At 43.1% G+C, this 25,890-nt stretch overlaps 1 protein-coding gene and 1 long non-coding RNA gene across 2 annotated transcripts in view; one reads left to right on the top strand and one right to left on the bottom strand.

The window, feature by feature from the left end:
- Positions 1 to 305: 305 nt before the first annotated feature.
- Positions 306 to 6,687, bottom strand: LOC123648293. Its single transcript, XR_006738552.1, has 3 exons — positions 6,664 to 6,687; positions 4,603 to 4,764; positions 306 to 457 (listed from the first exon to the last, which is right to left on the bottom strand). It is a non-coding gene; the product is annotated as an uncharacterized LOC123648293 (long non-coding RNA).
- An 11,609-nt stretch (positions 6,688 to 18,296) lies between these two features.
- Positions 18,297 to 25,890, top strand: part of MARCHF3 (membrane associated ring-CH-type finger 3) — a 131,292-nt gene continuing 123,698 nt past the window's right edge. Inside the window, exon 1 of the mRNA XM_045566014.1 lies at positions 18,297 to 18,579. The gene's annotated coding sequence lies outside the window, so the exon portion shown is untranslated. The remainder of the gene's footprint in view (positions 18,580 to 25,890) is intronic.

Raw genomic sequence — 25,890 nt, 5'->3', positions numbered from 1 at the left:
GGTTGTGAGCTGGCTGACAGAATCTATAGAAGGAGCCATCCGTGGGACAGAAGCCCATCCCTGGCCCAACCAACTGCGAGGCCAAGATCATGTGGTATGCAAATCAGTCACTGCCCGCTTGGCAGAGACTGGAGACTTGAGATTCATGTTTGAGGGCAGGCAAGGGTCAGTAACTCTGGCACACATCCAAAAAATTTAAGAGTGTGTCATTCTAACATATTCAAGAGAAGCCAAGAGGAAGAGTTTAGTGAGTTCATTTATATCCTGCTCCATAGGAGTAATGAAGACATGAACCAAGGCACTGGGAGTTAGAAGGAGGAACAGGAGATATTTAGGAGTAAGGTTGACAGAACTTGATGACCGACTGGAGGAGGGAGTAGAGAGAAAGCACGCATTCTGGGTTGACTCCCATTTTTCTTGCTTCGGCTGTTGGGTAAATCCTGGTACTTACTGCTCCCTGAAACAGAGTATGAGAGAAGAGGAAAGTTAGATTTTTTTTTTCTTTTTTTTTTTTTTGAGACAGAGTCTCACTCTGTTCCCCGGGCTAGAGTGCCGTGGCATCAGCCTAGCTCACAGCAACCTCAAACTCCTGGGCTCAGGTGATCCTTCTGCCTCAGCCTCCCAAGTAGCTGGGAGTACAGGCATGCGCCACCATGCCCGGCTAATTTTTTTTTTTTTTGTATACATTTTAGTTGTTTGGCTAATTTCTTTCTATTTTTAGTAGATACGGGGTCTTGCTCTTGCTCAGGCTGGTCTCGAACTCCTGAGCTCTAACGATCCACCCGCCTCGGGCTCCCAGAGTGCTAGGATTACAGGCGTGAGCCACCACGCCCGGCCAAAAGTTAGATTTTGATTGTGCTTGGTGGATCACAAAGGTGAGACATGGTGACTTTGCCATGTTTGTGGGAATCCAGGTAAAGATAAAAGCTGGCAGTAGAAAACAAAGGTCTGGGCTTTGAGATGCACATTTGAGAGCCCACTGAGTATGGCTGGAACTGCGACCACACTGCATATGAGGAAAAATGCAGGCTATTACCAAACCCTGGAGAATACCAGTCTTGACCCTTCCTTCCCATGGCGGAAGTTGCCAGTGAAGGAAAATGAGAGCAAGGTGATAGAACTAGGAATGGGAGAAGCTCATCCAATTTATATTATATGATGCCTTCATGATTTGATAGTGCCAGGCACTATTCCAAGTACCAAGGATAGAGCAACAAACAAGATAGCCATGGTTCTGACTCTCAGAGGCCTGCATTCTAGAGGGAGAAGACAGACAATAAAGCTATCGTATCAATGGAAAATAATCTTATATTGAAAGCCGGGAGAGGAGCTTTTCCCAGAGTAATTGACAGTATCAAATATCAAGAGAGTTAGGATGAGGACTGAAAAGAAGACAGCAGATTTGAAAATTAGAAAATCAATGCTGCTACAATAGCCTAGAACGGAGGGCTCTCCCTTTCAAAGCTCTGTATTTCTGCTTATGGACAGGAGTTTGGACTTTCAGATGATAGTCTACCATTTTCCTCCTTTGCCTGCAAAGTAATAAACTTCTCTTTCCTTCTCAAAAAAAAAAAAAAAGAAAGAAAGAAAGAAAGAAAAGAAAAGCAAGCAAGCAAGAAAGAAAATCAATGCTGCTATAGGCTGAATAGCCCCTAAAGATATCTAGGTCCTACTTCCTGGAACCTGTGAATGTTATAGGTTCTCCTCCGGAGCCTCCGGTAGGAGCAAGCCGTGCTGACACCTTGACTTTAACCAGTGAAACCAATTTCTGACTTCTGGCCTACAGAACTGTAAGAGAATAAATTTGTGTTGTTTTAAGCCACCAAGTTTGTGGTAATTTGTTAAAGCAGTGATAGAAAATTAATCCAAATGTTGCCTTGAAATTTTATTGAGAGCAATTTTGGTGTGGAGAAGGAAGTATAGAGGTAAACTGAAAGAAAATTGCAATAGGATGATGACTGAAAAGTTCAGAAAGACAGCAGAATATCATATTTTAGAAAGTTTTCTTTTGTATCTCATTTGACCCGCTAAGGAAAAGCATCCAGTGAAGAGCTGAAGACCTGATATAATTGATTAGCTCAGTACCCAAAATGGCAGGCAGTGTTGGGCCAGTACCAGAACAAGGCAACCCTAACCTTTTGCCTATCGTATGGCTGCATTATAGGCAGCAGAGTTCAGAGGCCTCAAGAGTGACCCTGACACTGCAGAGTAAGCCATAGCAACCCATTCTTATCCACAAACACACACACCAGACCCAGGACTATTGTTCGTCACAGAGACAGGATACTTTGATACTGTGGCCCCAAATCCTGCACCTGACACAGATCTCTCCATTGACACAGAAATCCATGCTGACCACGGTGGTGGAGCCAACAGAGAAGGGCCTCATTTGGTCAGTCTTCAGTTTAGGCACTTAGGCTTTGCTTTCCACCTCCCCTCTTGGGGTCAAAGAAGATGGCTACCAAAACTAAACTTCTGAATTCCAAAGCTTAGAAGGGTATAAATCATCAGGGAAAGGGGAAGATATTAAAACTGCACAAAAGATGGAGAGGAGGAGCACATAGGAGCAGTGCCAGCCAGTAGATTAGGAGCAATAAGAAGAATCCAGCCATGGGCCCATGCTGAGAGTTAAGGGCATCACTTCCTTATGCTGAAATGTTATATTTTAACTATTCCTGATGGAAAACTTTCTACCCTTAGAAAAGTTAGACCAAATATTAATTGGAACTTTTCTTAATTATTTGAGAACATCAAGAAGTAGAGACGATACAAGTTCAAGGCAAGTTGAGCCCATGGTGTCATTGTGCTAGTCACAATGACACTGACTCCCCTCAGAGCCGATGGCCTTGCTGCAGCACGGCAATGCACAGGAGCCCTCAGCAACGATGCTGGGTCCTCGCGACAAGGCCAACCTGTGCCTGCCCTGGCCACTAAGGCAAGAGAGAGAGAAACAAACTTTAGAAAATGCTTCCCTCAAAAACGGGTTAAAGTATACAACTGTATCATGAGACTAGGTTAACTGTCAAATGGGAAAGTCCCTATCTGGAATCACTTATTCCTAGACCAGGTAAGTGAGGTGTTGCCGTATGTTCTTTGTTGTGAATTTAATGTTAGAAGAGAAAATGGGTATTGCTTCACAATCTGGGTAATAAAGAGGTGTTAGAAATTGGGAAAGAACTGCCAGAGAAGTTATGTTGTAGGATTTAACTCCACCTCACCCTATGTTTTCTTTGTAAAGTTATTCAAAGTAAGGCCATTCTCACTCTTTTAAGGTGAGAGGAGATTAAGATATTCAGAAGCCACAGATTGTGAGACTTATTCCCATTGTGATTGCTGACTTCTAGTACCAGCCTTTTTTTCCTGCATGACATATCTTGTCTTGCAAACTAGGGAAATTCCTGAATTTGGCAATGATCCTGCTCTGTGAAACATTTTCAAGTTAAGGGTTTTAGCAATGTCACATTTCCCTAAGCTAATAATAAAGGAAAGGTTGAAAAGGCAAAGGATGCCACTAAGTTGTCACCTAACAGCACAAAACAGCCTATCAGCTGGCAGGCACAGGCCAACACATTCACAGTGGTCACAGCCTTTGAGTTAGAAAAATGCTCTTTTAAATCTCTTTATCTTACCAAATAACGTAAATAGGAAAAATTTAGGTATTTCCGCGCCCCCTTTGTTCTACTCATTTAAAGTGGTGTTTTCCGTTTCTATGTCTGTGTCTGCATGGAAAATACGATATTGCATTTCTTGATACCTTTATAACCTGTACACAAAGGGAGACCCCAAAGGATGCCTTCAAGAGAAATAAAGGACACTGTTGTTATTCTAACTAAATTGTCCAGAGAAGCAAAGAAGAGTGGAATAGATGATTATGAGTACTTAGGAAGAAACATCACTTTGCCAGTCAGGCAGAGCCTATAATTATGTGCAATTCCCTACTTAGATTTTTTAGTTATGTTGAATATTGAAAAAAACTAAATGATGAGGAGGAGAAAAGAAAAAGCGGGAGGCGGGGTGCGGTGGCTCATGCCTGTAATCCTAGCACTTTGAGAGGCCAAGGCAGGAGGATCGCTTGAGCCCAGGACATTGAGGTTGCTGTGAGCTAGGCTGAGGCCAGGACACTCTAGCCTGGGCGACAGAGTGAGACTCTGTCTTAAAAAGAGAAAAAAAAGAAAAAAAAAGAAAAAGGGGGAAATTTAAAGATTCAACAGAAGACATTCATTTAAATGGAGACATTGCCTCACCATAGGGGGGCAGCTAAAGATTTGATAGTTCCCCTGGCTTGCTATTGTCAAATCATTTTTTTTTAAACCATGTATTTGGGATCTTTATAAATCTTCATTATTATTTTGAAGTCAAGAATGGTTCCTTCTATTCACAAAACATGACCACTTTTCATTGATTTTTTTTAATGCCCTGCCTGGTTTTGTGTATCTGCAAAAGATAAATCTTCAAAACTTGGAAATAAATCTTTTTCCTCCCTGCCAAATCCATAACATGACCCTTTTCTGTCACTGCCAGCACCATCAGGTAAGTGGATGTGCCTTGCTTGGTTGGAAGAGTGCTGTGATTTTCAGCAGGAACAAGAATGTAGTTACAGACCCAGGCTAAGACACGTTCAGCACGTGTTCCAAATTCTTTTTGGTTCTGTTCCAGAGGTGTCCTCTTAAGTCCCAGTTTGATGATAGAAATGCTCACTCAGGGCTGATGTCCCCCAAAATCAAGGGTCCTACAGAGGGAGAGAGGAGGCCTTCAAGTCTTGGGCTGCAGCAGGAGACACAAAGATGAGAGACTAAATAAATGCAGAGAGTTGGCCTCTTCAGATTCTTAGGGTCCTCCTCCATCCCTCCAACTGGAGGTGAGTTTACACCAGAATCGGTGCTCAGAACTGGGGATGGAGAGGCAAATCTGAAGATGAGGAAATCACAGAACCACTCAGAAACATCAGAAAATGAAGTCTGGGATTCTACAGCAGCACCACGATTTTTTGTTGTTCCCTTTCATCATTCATTTATAACTAAAATGTGAAACAAGTGGAAGGGAGTAACAACTATACTACCTAAAGTTGTATAGTATTTTCTATTTTTCCCCACCTTTTGTTTTTGAAAATATATTTTTATTTTATTCTTCCAGCAATCCTATGATATAATAGGGCTGGTATTATTACCCTTCTTTTTGAGATTGAGAACAGTGAGGCCCAGAAAGAGGAAATGACCTCCGTAAGGTCATGTAGTAAGTCAAAGATAGCCCAAGGAATAATGAATACTCAGTTCTGCTCTTGTTTAATCCAGAACATTTCCCTTCCTGGCTTTAAGCATCCCTTTCCTCCTCCCTTTGGTTGTTCTCCTTTGAACGTGATCCCTCACCAGCTGTGGATGGAGCGAAATCCACGTTCAGAGTTGTAGAGAGTTGTTGTTTAAAGACCCCCCAAGGGGCCCATTTCCATCGGTTACCTGCAAAGCCCGTGTGATGGAAGTCCCTTAGAGGCAGCTGCTGGGATTCTTCCCACCCGAGACTGCTGTAATTAGCTCTGCTAACAACGGTGATGTGTGACTGAACATGGCTTGTCTTAGTCATTGTTCACTGACAGGCGCAGATAAGAGCAGCGTCTCGGTGAGTGGTATTCTAAATGGTGTCCTGGCTTGGTAAATCCTATAAGGCACTTGTCAGGGACACTGGTCTCGACTCTGCCAGCAGCAGGCAGTGGTACTGCACACCTTCCAAAGCCCACAAAGGAGGCTTTAACAGGTCCCTAGGGAGCGTGCTGCCATGCATAGGGAGAGACTGTTTCTATTTCGACCTTGCCCGGGATTTGGCTGCCCTCCTTCTAATGGAAAACACAGGTGTGGCCTTGGATGATTAAAACAAAAGGCATTCTTTGTCTTCCTGATCTGAGACTCCACGCTTTCAGATCTTCCTTGTAAGAACACTTGTAAGTGAAAGTTATAATGTGTGATACAGTCAGCCTGTTTTTCAGAGCCTGCACTCCTATTAGAAGCAAAACAAAACGCTGCTTATGAACACCTGCTGGTGAGGACGGAGCCAAGAGGCAGTGTGGGCGTTGGATGGGAGGTGTTGCCCTGGCAGTAAATCCAAGCTGCTCACACCAAAGGAAATGTTTCTAGGGAAGCTATCTGAGCAAGAGGTAAATACTTAGTCATTTGGAACAGGCTATAAATGACTGCTTCATCTCAACAAAGAGAGGTCAGATTGGAAAGAGCTCACAGAATGGTGAAATAGCATTTTTCTCTTTAATCCACTTTTGATTCACAATACACATTACTTTTTTGAGAAATTTAAGAGTGTTTGTAATTAAATCCTCGTTAATAAGGTGTTAAAGAGCTACTATTTGGTTGCTAGGTGTTATTTCAACAACAGTTTTTACATTCTGATTCAAAATAACTTAAAAAAAGGACCCAAGCCCTTATGTGGTCTTTAGCATGCTGAACGAAGGCTGTGCCTTCTCCCTATTCCCCAGTGCCACCAAGTTTGATGATCCTACTTAACCGTTTTCTCAAGTCTGTCTCCTTGTTTCAGTCCTCACTGCTGTTGCTGTGGTTGAAGGCTTCACCCTCTCTCGCCTACTTGTTGCAGTAGCTTTGCTTCCTAAATGGCCTCCCTTGCTCACTGCCCCCCCACACCATCTTCTTCCATCCACCTCACCTCCACTTCCAATTGTCCTTCCAAATCATAAGTCTGTACCAACCACGCACCGACTCCATTGCTCTCCATTGCCTACAAAAATGAAAACCAAACCACAGAATTTTGTGTGGCAGTAAAAGCCCTGCATGCAGCCCCCGCCTGCTGTACCCTCATGCATCCTAAACTCCATGTATTCCAGATAACTTGCCCTTGCACGCAAGCACCCTCACTTTGTATCTTTGTGTTTACCTTCCCTCCCTCCATCTACCACATCTTACAAAAATCACCCTTTTTGACTCAATGCAAATGCCATTTCCTCCAGGAAATTTCCCACCACTTTCTACTAATCCAAATTAATTAATCACTACTTCCTCCAAATTTATATAGCTCTATCTATCTACTTTATTGAGAGATAGAATTTATATACCATACGATTCATGCATTGAAAGTGTACAATTTAATGGTTTTTAGTATAGTCAACAGAGTTGTGCAACTGTCACCACAATCAATTTTAGAGCATGTTCATCACTCCAGCACGAAACCCTGTACCCACTAGCAATCACTCCCCATTTTCCCCATTCCTCCCTACCCTCAACCCCAGGCAACCATTATCTATTTTCTCGCTATGCAGATTTGCCTATTCAGGACATTTCATATAAATGGAATCACGCAATGTGTGTTTTTTTTGTTACTGGCTCCTTCACTTAACATGATGATTTCAAGGTCCATCCGTGTCATAGCATGTATCAGTACTTCATACCATCTCATTGTTAATAGAGTTCATTGTTGAATATGGTTATACCACATTTTATTTACCAATTTATCAGCTGATGGACATTTGGGTTGTTTCCACTTTTTAGCAATTATGAATAGTGTCTCATACAGCCCTTTGATTATACTTTTTGATTATCATTTAATATATGTGACTTAATATTGTAGGGTTTTGTTTGTTTGGTTGGTTGGTTGGTTTTGCCTATGTCTGTTTTTATCACTTGATTATAAACTCCTTATGGGCAAAGATCATTATTTGCACTCTGAAATCTTCACGTAGCAAGTATTCAATAAATGTTTAACAGATTGATGAATGGGCAGATATTCTAGGTCCTTACTATGTTGATTTTGAAGAAATACAAGGCATCAGAATAAAAACATTAGAGTAGACCCAGTAATAATCCAAGAGTGCACCAGTAAATTTGCCCAATAAATTATAACTTTCAAAGACTGGTGGTTCTTAAGTAAATCTTAATCTCTGCACTATTTCCTGGAATTTTACACATGGTTACTACAGTTGATTATTTCATGAGGCAGTTCCTTGCTAATAATAGCTGTGAACTCAGTGAACAGAGGCTTAGAAGACACCAAACTTTCTCCCCCGAATGGAGAATGTTATTGCTCTTGGCTTGACCGAAGTTATTATTCTAGCCTAGAGTAGTGGTTCTCAACACTGGTGGAGCATCGGACTCCCCTGTGGCACTTTTTCAAGGTACGAGTTATCTAGGTCCCACACCCAGATTATGATTCTGGTAGGTTGAGTAGGGACCCAGGTGCTCACATGTTCTAGATACTCTTGAGATGTCTCTGATGCACAGCTAGGTTTGAGAATAACTATCTCAAAAGTCACCCTGAGGTTAAAAACAAAAAAAATTAATCTTACAGAGCATGTATGAACTCTTTATTCCTGGAGAGTATTTTACTCATCCTGGGATCATGCCCATTAATACTACCCAGCATTTATACAGTACTTTTTATTTGGAAAGAGCTTTGCAGTCATCTGTTATTAGCTAGGCTTGCATGCTGGGTGACCTTGTACAAATCACATAATCCCTTTGTGTCTTAAATTTCCTCATATGTAAATTGTAGGTGGTAATACTGACCCGCCCTAAAGGGGTATTGTGGAGACTAATGGGGAGCTGTAAAGTACTCAGCAAACATAAAAATGTTACATGCATGCTTATTAGACAGGTATGAAGTCCTAGTCACAGCCTTTTAAAATGAAACAATTACCAAAATAAAGCACTTCAACAGGCCTTCCTGCAACCTCCATCATCACTGGTAAGATCCTTTCCTAACATCAACTGCTGTACGGCAGTTCCCCCTCACCGCTGAGACGAGTGAGCAGGCTCAGTCTGCAGTCACAAAGGAAGACAGGGCTAATGGTGGCAGCAAATAAGTAAACAGCCCTAAAATATACTTTGCTACCTGCTCTCATTTATCATTTATAATGTAATTATACACTCTTCTGAGAAATATTTTTAGAAAACATTTGTGCATGTTCACACAAGTCTTCAAGCCGATGCTACTTACCCACTGTTGATGTTAAGCCTACAGTTGTTTTCCAGTTTACTGATGGGTCTCGCGTGTCTACATTTAGCTTCCTCTCATCTCCCCCATGTGATTGAAAGAATGTGTGGTCAAAATGAGACCTGGAGACCTATTTCAAGTTGGATGTGGGTGAGAATGGGGGGCCGGGAGAAGAATCTCTAACCTGGGAACCCCAGGCAAGTCTTGTAAGGATGTTGACCCACAACTAAGGGATCATTTGTACTAGGTTTTCACCTTGGAAAAGGGAGGCAGAAAACAAATATAGTTTTTCTTTTTTCCATTTTGCTTTGAAAAGGTCACACAGTTTAAAGGGCATGTCCATTTTACAGATTCAAGTTCCTTTACAATTGGTTACAGTGATTTCTGACTCTGAATGAGAATTAGTGCCCTGACAACCACCATAGCTAGTGTGAACCAGGAACCCTAAGCAAGCACGACCTTTCTGGGGTGATTTGACCTTGACCTTGTTCTTTCCTTTTTGGGCTCCTGAGGGATTGGATTGTAATCCCAAGGGCAGTTGTTGTCTTTGGTTAAACACAGAACCTGCTAACAATTAAATTCTACTTAACAAATAGTCTTTGCGTACTAACTTCTGTGGATAATACTGTGGTACTTGCTGTGGAGGGTGCCAAGAGTTAGTTCCTTGAGATGCTTAAAGTGTTGCTATAACTCAGTGACCTTGGGGTCCTTGAGTCAGGACAAGACCAACAACCTCCCCACAGAGACTCTCAGGGTTTGGTTGGCTGACAAGCCAGTTTCCTGAAGACTCCTAGATTGGCCTTCAGCAGCTAGCAAGTTGAAATGCCATTTAACTTCTCACACATTTTTTTTAACTCCAATACCCATTAGACCTTGATCTGAATTCAGAAGCTCCTGTGAAAAGAGCCTCATTGGTTCGGGAAATTATTTATTAAGCATTGGTTTTAAAAAAAGGTTAATTTCAACATGTTTCTACAGCAATAATCTTTGAGGATCTCAGCATTTTTGCTGAACATTTTAGGGAGAGAAAGCCACACAGGCTTCATTTCAATAGTTAGGAGAAATTAATGCTAATCCTTGCCTACAATGGGATTCGCTCAAGTATCCTGAACACTGTCTTCCATCAATATGGCAAATCCCCAGAAGGGTGCATTGTGGGTTTTTCCTCTGTAAAGAGATACAAATGGTTACCATAAGTTATATGATTTCCTCTGAGTTTTTTTATAGTCCTGTTTTCCCAATGAGGCGCGTGTCCCTCTGTCTTGCAGAACTAGAAGCTGAGGCATCATGAATCAGTTTCATTACTTTCCTCAGTGAAACAGAGCCCACCTGTGTCCCATCCCATTGCTCTTCTTGAAACCAAAGGAAAAGGACATGGTGTTTTTAAAACAGGCCAGAAATCAGGTACAATTTTCTGGAATAGTACTTGTTTTCCATACCTTTCAAGTGGGAGCCTTAAAATCTCACATTAAACTTAATCATCCTTACATGTTAACTTTGCATTCTCTCTTTCAACTTCCTAAAAAACAAAACAAAAACATGCAAATAAACAAACATGGAGAAACACTCAACCTTTCACTCATGAATCTCCATGACCTGGGTTATAACACAGTCTAGGGAAAGACAAACAAGGCCCTGGAGTGTTGAAAGACAAGGAGAATGTAGTGTATTGGATTTAGGATTTTAGAATGCCTCATTTTGGTGATTCCCTCTTTGTCTTCATACAGAAGATCAACATTTGTGTTAGAATCTAGAGAAAGACTTTTCCCACTGATTATGGACAGGAATTTTCCAAAAATTCTTCCACAAAACCAGATAATGGAAGCATCCTATTTAACAGATGTTAAAATTTTCAGTTTTAATTTTTATGTCACCTAAGTACACACCCACCTCCTTAGAGCATCTTTTTATTTCTTTATAGGAAGATTTAAATAAGCAATCTGTTTCCTTTCTAAATATTTTGGGGTTAATGATAGTACTTCTCTCACTTGCATTTTAGTCCTGATGACTAAACAGTAAAAATGCTAATTAGTAGCCTATATCTAGAGAGTAAAGGTATTTTTTGATGGGCAAAGTGTCAAATGGAGTTGGAAACCTGACGGAGCACTAAGATAAATGGGTTAGGTTGCAGTGCTAAGGGGCACGGCCTAGGGACTGAATTAACCAACTCCAGAGAGAGATTCTGGCCCAGTAGAAAGACTAAGCTGAGATCAGAATGTGTTACACATAGCCCCAAGACTAATGTTATCAAAATGCAGATATTTGTTGTAATTATAGGACACAGCAAATAAGGAAAAACACCCTTTGTTTCTCTTTTTAACCTGGAGCTGACTTTAGACATAAAATAACCTACATGTTAAAGGGTTAATTTGATTTCTCTCCTTTGCACTATTTCAGGAATGACGTGGAGCGAAGGTAAGGCGCATATCGCTGTATTAGATGGGTATCCTGAGCATACGCTCCAGAATCTGTGCTCATTCTTCCCATCTGTCTCCATGTGGCAGTCAGGGCTCCTGCTTTTGGATCCCTCATCTGTCAGTTATTAGCCCATGATCGTGGGCAAGTCTCAACCTCTAAGTGCATCAGTTTTTTTCATCCACTAAAGGAGGAATGATACTGTGTATGTCATTAGAATGATGTGAAGGTTGGTACGGCACATGTTAGAATCATGATGAAAAGAGAAGTCAGAGAAGAGTCCAGCCCCCATTGCCCACGGACTGAAATCCATATATTTCAGCTGGGCATTCAGCATCCTGGAAAACCTGCTCTTTTCTTTTCTTTTTTTTTTAAGTTTTTTATCTTTTCTTCATTTTGTTTTGAGTAGCAAAAAACCCTGCTCTTTTCCACTCCCCAGTCCTTGCCCCACAACTGCCCTGCTATAGTCAAACATTCTCCAATACATCTTGAATTTGCCCATCTTCATGTCTCTGTGTTAGTCCTAACAGCCTTAGCCTCTTATTTGTCAAAATGCTACCCGTCTTTCAAGGGCCTTGAATCCCATTCTCTCCAGGAATCTTAGAGAACTGTTACCGTCTCCTCTAAACCCTGGTCCTTGCTGTTTAGAGTGCTCCCGGGAGGCATAATCCGAGAACCACTTACTACCCCTAGCAGACTGCAAGCTCCTGCAAGGTAGAAGCCATGTAGACAGTACCCATCTCTGTGCGTCACCACCACACAGACCTTGGTGCCGTGCCAAGGGCAGGTGCTGAACAGAGGCATGATTGAATGAATGAGTGATTTCTCACCCGGCCCCTGTTGTACTCTTGGACAAAATACTCCCTGTTTCAGTCTCAGTTGCCTCAGCTGTGACCAGAGGATAACAGCACAGATGTATTCCCCAGGTGTGCTGTGAAGAATAAACCAATGACTGAAAAGCAATTTGAAAATGTAAAACGAAATGCTATATATAAATGTTACATAATCAAAATCATTTCCCTCTGTATTATGTTTTATTTGGCTTTATATCTTCAAATCCTTTGTGGGTTTCAGAATTTCACAGATGCAATACCATCCACATTAGCACCTAGATTCTCTTGGGTAATAAACGATTTTGTGTATTATAGCTCACGGCTACTTTTCTCTGGCATACTTACATGTGAATCTGTCATAATTTGGGGTATTCATAATAACTAATGATACAATTCATTTCTAAAGGATAATCCATTTTTTCACTCTTGGGCTGGCCAGTTATTGTTCCTGTACTGCTGCCTCAAGGGAACTAACTTCCATTCAGTCTAAAATCCAGATGATGAGCACACTGTTTAGAAGCCCAAATATTCTGGGAGCCTACAGTGAAACCTGGAAAGGGATTTGGGGTTTTCAAGCACCACTTGTTTTCTATAACTCTCTTTGTCCCAAGCTGTGTACCCCTCTCTTGTTTTATTGTACTATGTGTGCTACCAAGTGCTCACTGCAACCTGGCTTCCTAGGTCCCAGGAAAGGTGTGGATTAGGTGTAATAGTCCTTTCCACATGAAAGCAAGACAATGCTATTTTAACATGACATTTTCTTTCTAAACATATTCAAGAAAAGAGTTGCCTTAGAAAAATAAATTTTCCTGGAATATCTCCATTTCCTATAAAAGGAGGCTTTTGACTTTTACTGCATAGCAGGGTAACACTCCTAGATTAGTCCTTCGACTTAGAGACTCTGAGGAAGGAAAGAGGCAGCAACATCACTGAGTTGTCATGAGGATCAAGTGAGTCATTATATGTAAAAAGTTTGATACAGCACATGGCACACAGTAAGCACTCAATAAATATTAGGGGTTATTATCAGTAGAGGGCCTACCATAAGCCCGACCCTGTGCTAGGCTCTCATTTGAGGTTTATAACAAGCTAATGAGAAAAACCTAATCACCCCCACCCCCACCCCATTTGGCTCAGAGAAGCTAAGCAACTTGTCCAAAGTCTCACAGTTAGTAAAGAGTAGAGAGAAAATCAAGCATCCACCTGTAGGGTTTCCAAAGCTCATACTCTTCATACACCGAGAAGTCCCTGCTGTTTTTATTGTGGGGTCATGTTGGGAGTCTGTGATGGTTAATTTTTTGTGTCAACTTGACTGTGCAGTGGGGTGCTCAGGTTAAACATTATTTCTGGGTGTGTGTGAGGGTGTTTCTGGATGAGATTACCATTTCAAATGCTGGATTCAGTACAGTAGATTGCCCTCCCCAGTGTGGGTAGGCATTATCCAATCCACTAAGGGAACAGACCAAAAAGGCAGAGGAACAAGGAATTCACCCCTTTTGCTTTCTGCCTGCCTGCTTGAGCTGGGACATCAGTCCTCTGCCCTTGGACTGGGATTTACACCATTGGCTTCCCTGATTCTCAGGCCTTCGGACTAGGACTGGAATTACACCACCTTTCCTGAGTCTCCAGTCTGCAGACAGCAGATCACTGGATTTCTCAGACTTCATCATCAAGTAAGCCAATTCCTCATAATAAATAGGTCATACATATGACAATGATTATATATATATATATATATATGTGTGTGTGTGTGTGTGTGTGTGTGTGTGTGTGTGTATATTCTGTTGCTCTGGAGAACCTTAATTCAGAGTCCATCCCCCCCCCCACCCCAGCACATGATCCTCCTTTTTTAAATGGCTGTCTAATTCCACAGGATCATTCATTTTGTTATGAAGTTTTAAAACTAAGTCATTTTTTTAAGTCTCTTCTGGTGGACTCCTGACCAATTTGTCTAGTTCTACATCAGGCCATCATTTTCCCAGATCGTTACAGTCTTCCATCAGGCTTGTCTTCAGTGGCATCAATTTTTAATAAGTTCAATGTAATTTTTCTTTTGGGGAATATATGATGAAATCCCCTCCCTCTACTTCTGTTATCACATTTTAACTTAGTTAGACCTATAGCAATATTACTCTCATATGGGGCAGTTGCTTTGTCATTCAAATGTAATGATAGCATTGTTTTTTGTGTGGTGTCACACTGGCTGCAGACATTGTGGCAGAAAAAATCTGTTACAGAAATATCGCTTAGCTGTGGAGTACAAACCAACATATTTTAGTTTGATAAAAACACCTACATGGTATTTTGTAGTCTATACAATAATCAGTATTTCAGCGTGCCTTTGCATTAGTTATCTCTCTTATCTCTGTGAAATTGGTCAGAAGCATCCCTGTAGTTTTGCAGATGGGAAAATAAGATGGGGGAGGCTAGTGACTTGCCCAGGATCTCACAAAGAATATATTACAGAGCTGGTGTTACAATCTGCAGCTTCTGACTGTATTTTTTTTTTTTTTGCTAAGATCTTTAGCTCAACTTCTTCAAATTGTGAACAATTTTCAAAGTAAATATATGTTGAGAGAGGTGGTAAGAAACGAAGACAGGGAAAAATACTATCCACTTAAGTAATATTTTCCTCCACTCTAGATGTGCACTACAACTCTTCCTATTTCGGCGATTCATTCCCATTATAGCTTCCAAAATATTTGGTAATCAAAGAAAAGGATGCTGAGGGCCCTTTCTTCTCATTTCCATTTATAAAATGAAAGGACAATAATCCAAAGGGATTAAAATAAATGGAATTTGCACGTGTAAAGAGGAATTATTCAGACACACTATTTTCCTATCTCAACACCATTTTCTCCTTTTTGGCAGTCAGTTCTACTATAAGTGCGATGCATTTGCAGTGCTTCGTAACCATTGTCACAATGTCTCCCTTAGGCAGCTAAACACAGTGGGCCAATTCTGCCACTGCTGTTTTATGGCCAAGTAAGTAAGGGTAAACAAAGGTTAAGTGACTGCCAGAAGCACTTATCATGAATTAGAACCCATGGCTTCTGCCAGTCACATCCTACTGAAATTTAGAAGGTTCTAAAATATTATCTCAGTGTCAGAGAGGAGTAACAGCACCTGAAGACAAATTTGCTTACCATCCACAAAAGGACCAGCCCTGCTTCCATGGTCCAACCTGAAACTTCTCATTCCCTATCCATTCCACAAATTTCCTCATCTTTTGGAGTGAAAGAAATTTCCTCTTGTGAAACAGGTTGGAACTAAATGAATGACTTCCACATCCAGATTTTCATTGTTTTCTGTTTGTTTCACACAGGTAGTGTAGGCACTGGTTCTTGGACTAGTAACAGATCTCATTTTCCCTTGTAGAATATGACAATGGCCCAAACTCAAGAGATCATTAGTGGAACTGACAACCCAAGGAATGTAAGTAAGTCTTGTGTCCAAGTGATAAGCTCTTGCTGAAAACCAATTACAACAAAAGATGGCATAGAAATATGAATGCAGTTTGAATGTGCTGTCTTTTCCATGTCATCTATTCTACAAGGGAAAATGAGACCTGTTACTTGTCTGAGAACCCATAGATGATTATGTTTGCATGAAACAAACAGAACACCTTAGAAATCAGGCCATGAAAGTCACCTGTTTAATTCTAACTTGTTTCATCAAAGGAAATTCTTTTATTTCCTTTTTTCTTTTACATCTAATGTAAGTAATACTGTAAGTACAGTCACTAGCCAGTGTTTGGCTCCTATTATCAAGTTGATTTTTAAAATAGTCATTAGCATCTGCGAAAAACCTTCACAGGGTGTTAATATGATAAGCACTGTTGGCAAACTTTTTCTCTAGTTATATCTTGAAGTGTGGGGCAAAATCCAAGGAAATATATTTCTCTCATGAGAATTTCCTGATAATTCTAATCAACGATGTTTCATGGCAGCCTTCAATGAAGATGCTTGCAGAGGTTCATGAAAGAAAACAGAAGAGCACAATTTTTAAAACAGATCAAAGTGGAGTTCTGCTAGAACGAGGATAAGGGAGTAGAGTCTTCTCTCTCCTTGGCCTTCTCTCCTCCTGTCTGGTACCTCCAGCCCTGTCCCCACCCATCCCTACCCCCATCTAGACCTGGGTAGACTTGGTGTATATTCCATTCATGTGGTCGACATCTAATTCTTTGTGGGTGAAGGCCATTCTCCTAGGCCACTCAGCAGCATGCTAAGTAACCTCTGGAATTGAACTGGACGGTCTTCCTTACCTGCACCAGTCCTTTTGGCTCACTAGAAGAGTTTAATTACATGCAATTTTTGCATTGCTGACCAATTTTTCAGGGCCTGCTAAGGAATATCCAGGCCTTATTCTTTTTGCCCTTCTGACAACCTACCTGTGGACCTTTCTCCATTGAGAAAGGGAACCAAAGAGATAGAGTTGAAAGTCAGTCCAGCTTAGAGCTCACTAAGAGCTGCAGCCTTCCCAGCTGGAAGGACCATTTCACTCCTTTTCAGTCACAGGCCCTTTGCCTTCTTTCTCTCCAGTAACCTCATAGGAACCTTCTCATGAGAGGTCAGCTATGATGCAGTACCTTGTGAAGGCCAGATGGCTACTGAAATAACACCTGCAGCTCCCTCTCATTTGAATAGTTACCCATACTGAGAAACTAAAACCTTTAAGACTTCTGAGATCTAAATGAGACAATGGTCTGAAGTAGCCTTGGGCTGGAACCAAGGGGTGAGTATCAGGGCACCAGGTAGCTTGACCCTTTTCCTGTCATGCATTCCTTCATTCCACTAATATGGGTTGGGTGCCTACCTATGGCAGGTGCAGTTCCAGGCACAAAGAGGGGGCTTGCTTACAGTCTAGGCCACAGCCTGGAAAGCAGGAACACCCAGTCCTCTGCTTTTGATCCTATATGCGCAGCTCCCTGTGTGCGCACGCCGGGGTAAGGGCTTAAAAATAGGCTGAGGAGACCATCCCTTGACAAGGTGAGCAGCAGCTGACAAGATGACCCGAAGAGCAGGGTCCATGAGGCCATATTCCAGGGCTGTTCAGCCGCAAGTGACCCTGAGAGCTCCTGCCGCCTCCTACAGAGATCTCTGAGCTCACTTTATGTCTTCATCCCACCCAGGGACTCCGGAAGGGGATGGGGCAGAAGCGCACAGTGGGACAGATGCGGCTCGCTCTGTGGCTTCCTGTCCACGAAGATGTATGATTCCAGCCCCTCCGGAATCCTGGTGGACCCAGAAGACAGCAACAGAAGCCACAGCTGCGATGCCACCCTGCAGAGCAGCCCACCCAGAGGGAGGGTCTCCGAGGTCCCCGCTGTTGAGGGCCGAGCCCCCCGGTGGCCCCCGGCTCTGCGCAAGTGCCCACGACGCCCTGGGTCGGGAACAGGAGATGGAAGCACCGGGCAAGGGCCCCCGCTGCCAGTGGTGTGGGGGACAGGGTGAGGACCGGGACGTGCCCTGAACTTCGGGAGGTGGTGGAGCTGGAGTTTTGTTTCGGAAACAACCACCAGCTCGAGCTGAGAACCTGGATGGAGCTGGAGTTTTGTTTCGGAGATGACCACCAGATCGAGATGAGAAAGCTCCCAGTCCCGGGCGTCGCCTTCCAGCAGTGGCTGGGTGACTCGGCCTAGAACTCACCCTTGTGGGCCCTACGCTTCCTCCTACGGCAGGGCTTCCTCTGGGAACCTCCAAATTCCGCGCTTCCCGCGGGCGCCAGGTGCCGGCGCCGTCGACCCGGTCTCGGCCCGCGCTGCGGCTGGCTCCTTACTCCACAGCGCGCCGACGTGCGGGAGCTCCCGGCTTCTCTCAGCCAGGGGCCTTTGGGCCGCCGCTTCCCTCCGGAGGCGTCCAGGTCCGGTTGCAGAGGCCCCCCCAGAGCCCGCGGGCAGGCGCCCCACTTTGCCGGCGCCAACTTCGCCGCCGCCGGCGCGTCTCCCGGACCAGCCCTCGGCCGCAGGCGATTGGACAGCGGCTGTGGGGCAGAGCCGGGCGCTAAGCACCGCCCACGGCCGCCCGGGGCCCCAGCGCCACCACGATTGGCTGTCGGCTCCGCCAGTTACGGGTGGATGGACGCCCCGCCCCGCGGGGCCGGCCCGGGGCCGACTCCGCCCCCTGCTGCCGGCCCCGCCTCCCTCCGGAGCCTGGGCGGCTCGGCCCCGCGTTCCGCCTCATTCGCTGAGCAGGTCCGCGAGTTGTCAGCGCGCTCCGGGCGCCTGCTGAGCCGGGGCGGCCGCCGGGCTTGCCGCACTCCCCCGAGGTGCCCACCGGAGCCAATGAGCCTCGGTCCGCTGGGGCGTGAGCAGCTGCCGACTGGGGGCAACTTGGGACTCCGGACCCGCAGCAGGGGCGGCGGTTTGCGAGCGGACTCGGCGAGGAGGGTGAGTGGCCGCGCGCACGGCTAGCGGCTCCTCTCCGCGCTGCTCTGCGGCCGGCGAGGCAGGGGTCGGCCGCGTCCTGGCGCTCGTCTGCCGGTTGGTCCGAGCGAGGCCGCCGTGGGGAGGTCGAGGCTGGGCGGGATGTACTCCGTGCCAGTATCCCCGCTGCCGAACTTCTTGTTTCAAAGCATCCCAACTCGGCCCGGGACGCGGCTCTGCGCACGAACCAACTTGGCGCAATTGACATCACTAGGTGGGCCGGGGACACGTCCCCTGCCCCTCTGCGGAGGCGACCCCCGCGCCCAAGGCTGCCTCCGCGCCGGCGGCGTGCGGACGGCGGTTCCCCGATGGCGTGCGGACGGCCCCTGCGAATCCGCCGGCGGTGGGGAGAGCCGGCGTCGGTGGGAATCGGTAGGCTGAGCGGCGCGCACGCGTTCTGGGTGGGTCCTCAGCGTCCCGAGAACCGGAGCGACCGGCCGGGCACGGTAGCAGGGGCTTCGGTGCTTTGCAGTTGTTAAAAGGAATTGACAGCACTGCTGGACATTAAACTTTGTCATTAGTTTTTATTGGCGCTGGAATCCTTGTCCCTCGTGAGGCGCCCGGACCTCCGCGCCCACCCGCAAGGTGTGTCCGAAGGACTTGGCTAGCGCCGGGCGGGCGCTGGGGTCTGCTCGCGCCGAGCCCCGAGATCCGGGCTGAAGCTGACGGGGACTCGCCAGCGGGTTAGTCCGTGTTTGTTTGAACACCTGTGTGTTTCAGTGATGAAGTTGTGACAGGAACTGACAACAGGATTCAAGGTTAAACCTGACACTTCGTTTGTGACTCGGCCTGGGTTAGGTCTGTTTTTTGTTTGTTCCTCCTCTTAATGGCAAGGGGATAAAATCAACTTGTTTCTCTGAGAGCAATTGCATACATGTAGTTTATATGTGGACTAAATAGAATTCAATAGGATATTTTCTTTTAATTTTTATTTGACATGAATGAGAGCTTATTGAGAGAACTAAATAGACACTTGGATACAGAATTTAGGAATATTTAGATCTTTGAAAATATGTAAAAACATTGAGATGTGTAGATACACATCTGCACACGTACGTGTATGTGTGTGTGTATCTATCTGTTAATATAAAATCTATAGGTGAATGGAATAGGAATATGTGAAGGGGAAACTCAGCCTTGAACTTGCCCTGCGTCACAGAGCTAGACTCCCCGAGCCGTGGGGTGCCCGGTGAGTGTATGTGTAAGCATGTCTGCATCTGCCTGGCCTGTCTGGGTCAGTGTGTGTCCATGAACTTTACGAGCGTTCAGTTCAATACCACTCGGTGCAGATTCCTCGTTCCTGTTTTACAGCCAACAGCCGCCAGCCGGCCCATCTGTTAAAACATAACGTGTACACTTCAGTCAGAGCACTGGGGTGGAGCGTGGGTAGGGGGTAACCCTTAGCAGAAACAACATGCTACAAACAAAGCCTGACTCTCGAGTTCTATTTCCATTCAATATTTGGCCTGAACTTGCAATTTTGGTGAGAAAGAGAAAAGGGAGTGTTTGTCTCTGGAAATGGCAAACTGCATTTTGTGAAATAATTATAGCATGGTTTGGGGAAGAGGAGTTTATAGGAGGAAAAAAAATCCCTCTAGAAAAGAAATATGGTGCTTGTCACGTCACCATGCAACACTGGTTTATAGCTTTGCAGGAGCATGTATATTAGTAACTGTTTTCTTTTGCTTGTTAAGAGAATGCGTTAAAACTGAATTGTTTTGCACCCCTTCCCACCCAAAAAACTCACCTTAATAGAAGTAAACAGAGCTTTATTGTGGAGGCTAGAGTTAAGACTTACTTAGTACTTCTAATGAAACATGCTTTTAGGAATTTATAACTCGGGCATAAATTCATATTCAGCCTAATCACCAGTTGCAATGGTTCACAATTTATAGTTTAAAAAATAATAAAAATGCTTTATCACAAAAATTCTGATGACTAAAAGGGTATGGGAGGAGTATAACAGCTTAATAAGTTCCTGCAGCCAAGTGACTGATACTTTAAAAATCTATAAATTCCTTTAATAGCATAATTACTTTTGGTGACAAAATAAAAGCAGTATTTTTGAGAAGCATGGTTGATGTTTTGCCCAATAATTTTATGCTCATAATTACATTTTAATAATGGTACTTATTATATGTGGGCAGAATAAACTAGAATGGTTTTTAAAAACTCATCACAAGTATTGTTTTCAATTTTAGGGTATATAAACATTTTTGGGAAAATATGCAAATCCCTAATATGTGAGTGCCTTTAAATTTCTGATGGACTATAACGACACAACAATTTTCTCACCCTGATATGACTCATCCAGATCAACTGGGTTGTTCCTTGGAAATTCAGTTCTTGGGCTGGACTCCAGTCCCAGGGATTTGATTTAGCCATCTGGGGTAGATCTTAGGAATCTGCATTTTAAACAAGTACCCTTCAGGTGATTCTGATACCAAGGATCCCCTCAGCATATTTTCAGAAACACTGCAATGATGTTTATGATATATAAAAGGGTAATTATAGTCTGTGAGTTGATTTAACAAATAATTATTGAGAAATTTCCAGGTGGCATTTACTAGGCTTATGAAATTTATAGGTAATGCATTAACTCTCTGTCTTCAACAATGGACCCCTTTTGTCCTGTGTTTCAAAGTGTTTTGGAATCCTCAGCTATCCCTGTTCTAGGTTGTCCCCAGTTCTAAGGAAGTCTGTCTGGGTAATTTAAGGTAATTTAAGATGCCCTCCCCAGTCTTAACCCCTCCATCCCCACTCTGAGTTCACTGGGTTCCTGTGCTGCTCTGCGGCCACTCTGCCAGTCCTCATTTATGTTGCTGGGCATTTCTTCCTGGAGGGTAGAATCCTCATCTTTATAAGGCACCTTTGTCTCTTTAAAAGACATTCTAGAACCAAAGTGCACACCTCAGCTGGGCTGGTATAGACTTCTATGAGGTCAAGGATCTCCCTGGGAAACTGTGGCTGTTCTGCTTGTTGGTCAGGACAGTGTCTGGGGCCACCCACCCAGAGGCCTAGGAATTCTTATTTTCTGAAAATCACGTTAGAAGTATCTTGATCTGTCTAATTAATTGGGTAAGTAGATTTTCTCATTTTTACAGAGAGATGTGTTGAGAATTGTTTGCTACCTCTCCTTTCACTGAAATCACTGTGAATTTTGACTAATTATTGCCAATTAGTGTTTTATTTATCAGTTGATACTGACATTTGGATGCTGTTCTCTCATTTCAGACTGGCATAATTCTCTATAAATAAGGTTTGAAAGAGAAAGGCTTTATCAGAAGTTACCCTTCCCTCTTTCTAACATCCAAGTACCTAAAAAACCAAATGATTTCTTTCCAAGGTCAGAAGTGCCCAAAATATATACTTCCCTGATGACAAAAGAATGTGGATATGCTGGGGCACTGAACTTGGATTGTTCCGGACCACTGGATCATCACTGGGACTTTTATGGAGCAATTTCTGTTTAAAGATGCACTTGGCAGGCATGTTGATAGGTCACTTATCTTAACAATCCTTTGAGGACAATGATTTTTTTCCACTTTGTTACAGATGAGCAAACAGCAACCACAAGAGGATGATATTTAGATCCTGTCTTTCATATTCAAAGATGACACCAGTAAATGAGAAGTTGGCCTTGCATTTTAAATTGTTTTTATTTAGCATCGTGGTGCTGTGGTAGGGTTATGCTTAGTCATTCATTCATATCATCTACAGTTTTTTTTTTTTTTACCATTTTCTTCAAATTTTTTTATATTGAATATAACCTTGTAACAGTTTTCTTTAGAAAGTTAACCACTGTATGTGCTAACTGGTTCAATGACCCTGACCTGAACTACACAGCCTCGACCCAGAGGGGCAAATAATTTGCTAAAGGTCACAGAGCACAACAGCAGCAAAGCCTGCATGTAGAAAATTCTTTGGACCTGTATTTTAGCCCTGTGCTGGTTTGTCTATTGTCATGTTAAGCTGCTAATAATGTTTTTACTCTGGCAAAATGGAGTTGCTTATATTTCATTTGCCCAGCTTCTACATGATTGGATGGACTTAGAAAAATTGAAAAGCCTAATAAGGTATATACCACAGCTCCTGATCATACAATGGGACTGATTTGCCCAATTAAAAAACTACAGTAGAATGCTGCTTTTCTTGGAACTAGGCCATAGGTCATTGCAAGCTTCTATGCAACAATTCTAAATTTTTTTTTTTTTTTTTTTTTTTAGCCATGGCATACTCTGGCATCTAACTTTCAGCTGACAAATTCCTTTCAAGTTTCTGACGCTTCTTTCCTTACCCTTACTCCCATGGCGAAATCCTCCTGTAAAAAATTCACTTTTTAAGTCAGTCTTCCCTCCTAACATCTGAAATTTAAATGATTAAATTTCAGCCATTTTTACTATTTCTCCTTCAAAATGCCTCCTCAAGCTCCTACTTTCATTTTAGTTTTTTGGGTCTTATAATATCCTCTAATATAGAACAGTCATTGAGCTATAGAAGTTTTACACTAGCTTCACCTTTATGGATTTAACGATAGCAATAGTAAGAAAAAACAAAAAGGTGAAGGATAATATTGAAGTCATGTTGATGTGTGTAAGATATTAGGCATTCCCAGCTTATAGTGTCAGTGGGAAATTTAAAATCCAGATGAACGGAATGACAGATGCACTCATCTGTGGCCTCCAGACATGCTCCTGATACAGCTGAAAGATAGAACTGAAGACAGCATCCTGCCTTACAGAAGGAAAACAATGTTAAGCTCTGAGAAAAGAGCTGGGCAAAAAGTGAAGGGTCAGGGTAGGGGTCAGATGGGGAGTGTGGTGGGAGAGAAATACCCCCAGTAAAATGCCAGACAGAGTGGTAAGGAATTTATAGAGGTGCTATGGTTTGGGGTTTCTTGGGGGCATTGATTCTGTTTTATATTGTCTTCACAACTCGCTTGCCCTGCTTGCTTTAAATAATTTATTATAGCAGCAGGCCTTCCCCTGGTTAGTTTCTTTTTTTATAACTTTTTCCTTCTCATCTCTGGGTCTAATCGGAGGCATATATAATAGTGTGGCTGCCCTGGAGTACTTAGGAAAATCCATGATCAATATCACTACATTATAAACCCATGGCTATTCTATTTTGCAGTGTTGTCTTCCCTGTTATATTAACTCAGTATCTATGTTTTAAATAATATTTTATTAATCTTTGCACAATGAGACTTCTGGGCTTATTCTTCTTGGCTGGAACTATCTTTTGAGTAATCCATCATCAGACCACCATTGATCTAATGATGTATTTATTGCTCACTGTTGCAGCACTGGCAAGAAACCCAGTATGGTTCTAAAAATTTGATTAAAAAGAAATCAAGTTTTTGCAAGGCGTAGCCATCCAATTATGTCAGGAGCTGCCAAGTATATTTTATGCTAAAATATACACACATATTTCAATGAGAAAAATGTGCTCTTTTTGAAAGCTTTTAAAACTTTTGTTATGAAATAATAGAATAAGAAGATGCCTCATAGTTAGAAAAATTATGAATGCACTCTCCCACCCCAGCCGAAAGTAAGTTATAGTATTTTTTGGATTATACCATTAAACACTAAAATAGGTAGACTTCTCTTTTTAATAGACACTAATAAAAACAGTGGTGATACGAAGTAGTTCCCAGTCCTTAAATGATCTTCCAGGTAATCATTACAAATTAAAATGAGCTGATATTAATTAACAAATACTGACTAACTTAGCTAACTCAAAATTCAGGTCAAGTATTAGCGCCTTTGGGAAGCTTTTTCATGCCCCCTTTAGCCTGATGTCTTTTCCAGGCAGAACCCTTATCTCCTCTATTCTCCCCTCTAGACGGGGAGCCCCTTGAGGGCAGGGGCCACGTTTTTCATCTTGTAGCTTCTCAATAAAGGTCATTCAGGAAATAGTTGCCAGGTGCAATAGAGGCTACAGAGAAGTAAAAGTGAACATTTGCAAGGCCTTAAAGGAATATGCGGCATGGAAATACTCACCAAAAGTTTGAATGGTAGCAATGACTGAGTCCTAGTGATGGATTTTTGGCTTTAGCACCAGTCTCAGCACTTCACAGAACTATTGTCCATTCCTGCCCTGTCCGTCTTCAAAGTCTGTTTCATTCTTGCCTGGCCTCCTCCTCTCACTACCTTCCTGTGTATATTCTCCGAGGATGTCTCTGACTCCCACCCTAGGCCATCTCCCCACGTTTCTCTTTTGTTTATACCCCTTGTTATATATTGAAAAGGCAGCTGACTCATAGGCCCCACTTTGAGACTTGGGACAGCCTCACTCTGTTGTCATTTGAAGTCAAAGATGCCTGGGTTCCTTTTGTCACGCAGTGCAGGCGACTAGCTAGCTTTGGCAGTGGGAGGTTTGGGGGCCTTTGAGGAGCAGGATGGTGCCGGGCTGGGAGGCTGCTGACGTCCAAAGCTCAGCATGATGGAGAAACTTGACATTTGTTGAGGGAAGCTTTTTTTTTTTTAAGTAATTCCAGCAGATTTTTATTTTGGAGGTTAACTTTTATAATGGTTTTCATTTATAAATCTCCTTTTCTTCAGGAAGTGCCGTCTGTACAGTCATGTTTATCACGTAGTCTGATGGCTTAACGCTAGTCCTGGGAGCTGCGTTACTGAGGTCGTATACACACTGTGCATCCAGGCGGAGTTCACGGGTCAGCTGAATGAAACACAACTGCCTCAAGTAGGGCCATGAGGATAGCCTTTTTATGTGAACTCTTGTGGGGCTTTAAGTGATTACAAGAGATCAAGAACCCTGATTTTCTGTGTCATCTGGGAGATTGAACCTCCTTTAACACAGGTGCTTTCTTAGAGAATTGCGTGATTACGTCTAAAGGGTATTTAGATGTTCAAGGCTACACAGAAGATGAGGCATGAGCCACCGCGCCCGGCTGCATGCTTCTTTTTTGAGGCTGGGTTATTGCCTTGTAGCTAACGTCAACAGTTGTCACCTTTATCTTTCCGTTTAGGATTATTGCCTGTGAGTTTCGGTTTTCTCTTCTTCATTTATTTTAGTCAACTTTTCTTTTTGGTGTTTCGGGCTGTTTCTCCCGATCTGCCTAATTAAGTTACATTGTTTCTAAACTCTGCATATATTTTTCTACCACTCTCCTGCCCCTGGCAACAATCTCACAGTTAGATACCATCCTCACATTGATTGAATTCCATTTTTGCTGCAGATTAGTAATGAAGACATTAAGTGGAATCTTGATAGTGACCCTTTCAAGAGCTAAGGCACCATTTACTGTTCTGT

This window comes from Lemur catta, chromosome 12, assembly GCF_020740605.2.
Source record: "Lemur catta isolate mLemCat1 chromosome 12, mLemCat1.pri, whole genome shotgun sequence".
Classification (NCBI taxonomy): domain Eukaryota; kingdom Metazoa; phylum Chordata; class Mammalia; order Primates; family Lemuridae; genus Lemur; species Lemur catta.
Note: the sequence above shows the minus strand (reverse complement) of the source record. Positions and strands in the feature narration are given on the sequence as shown.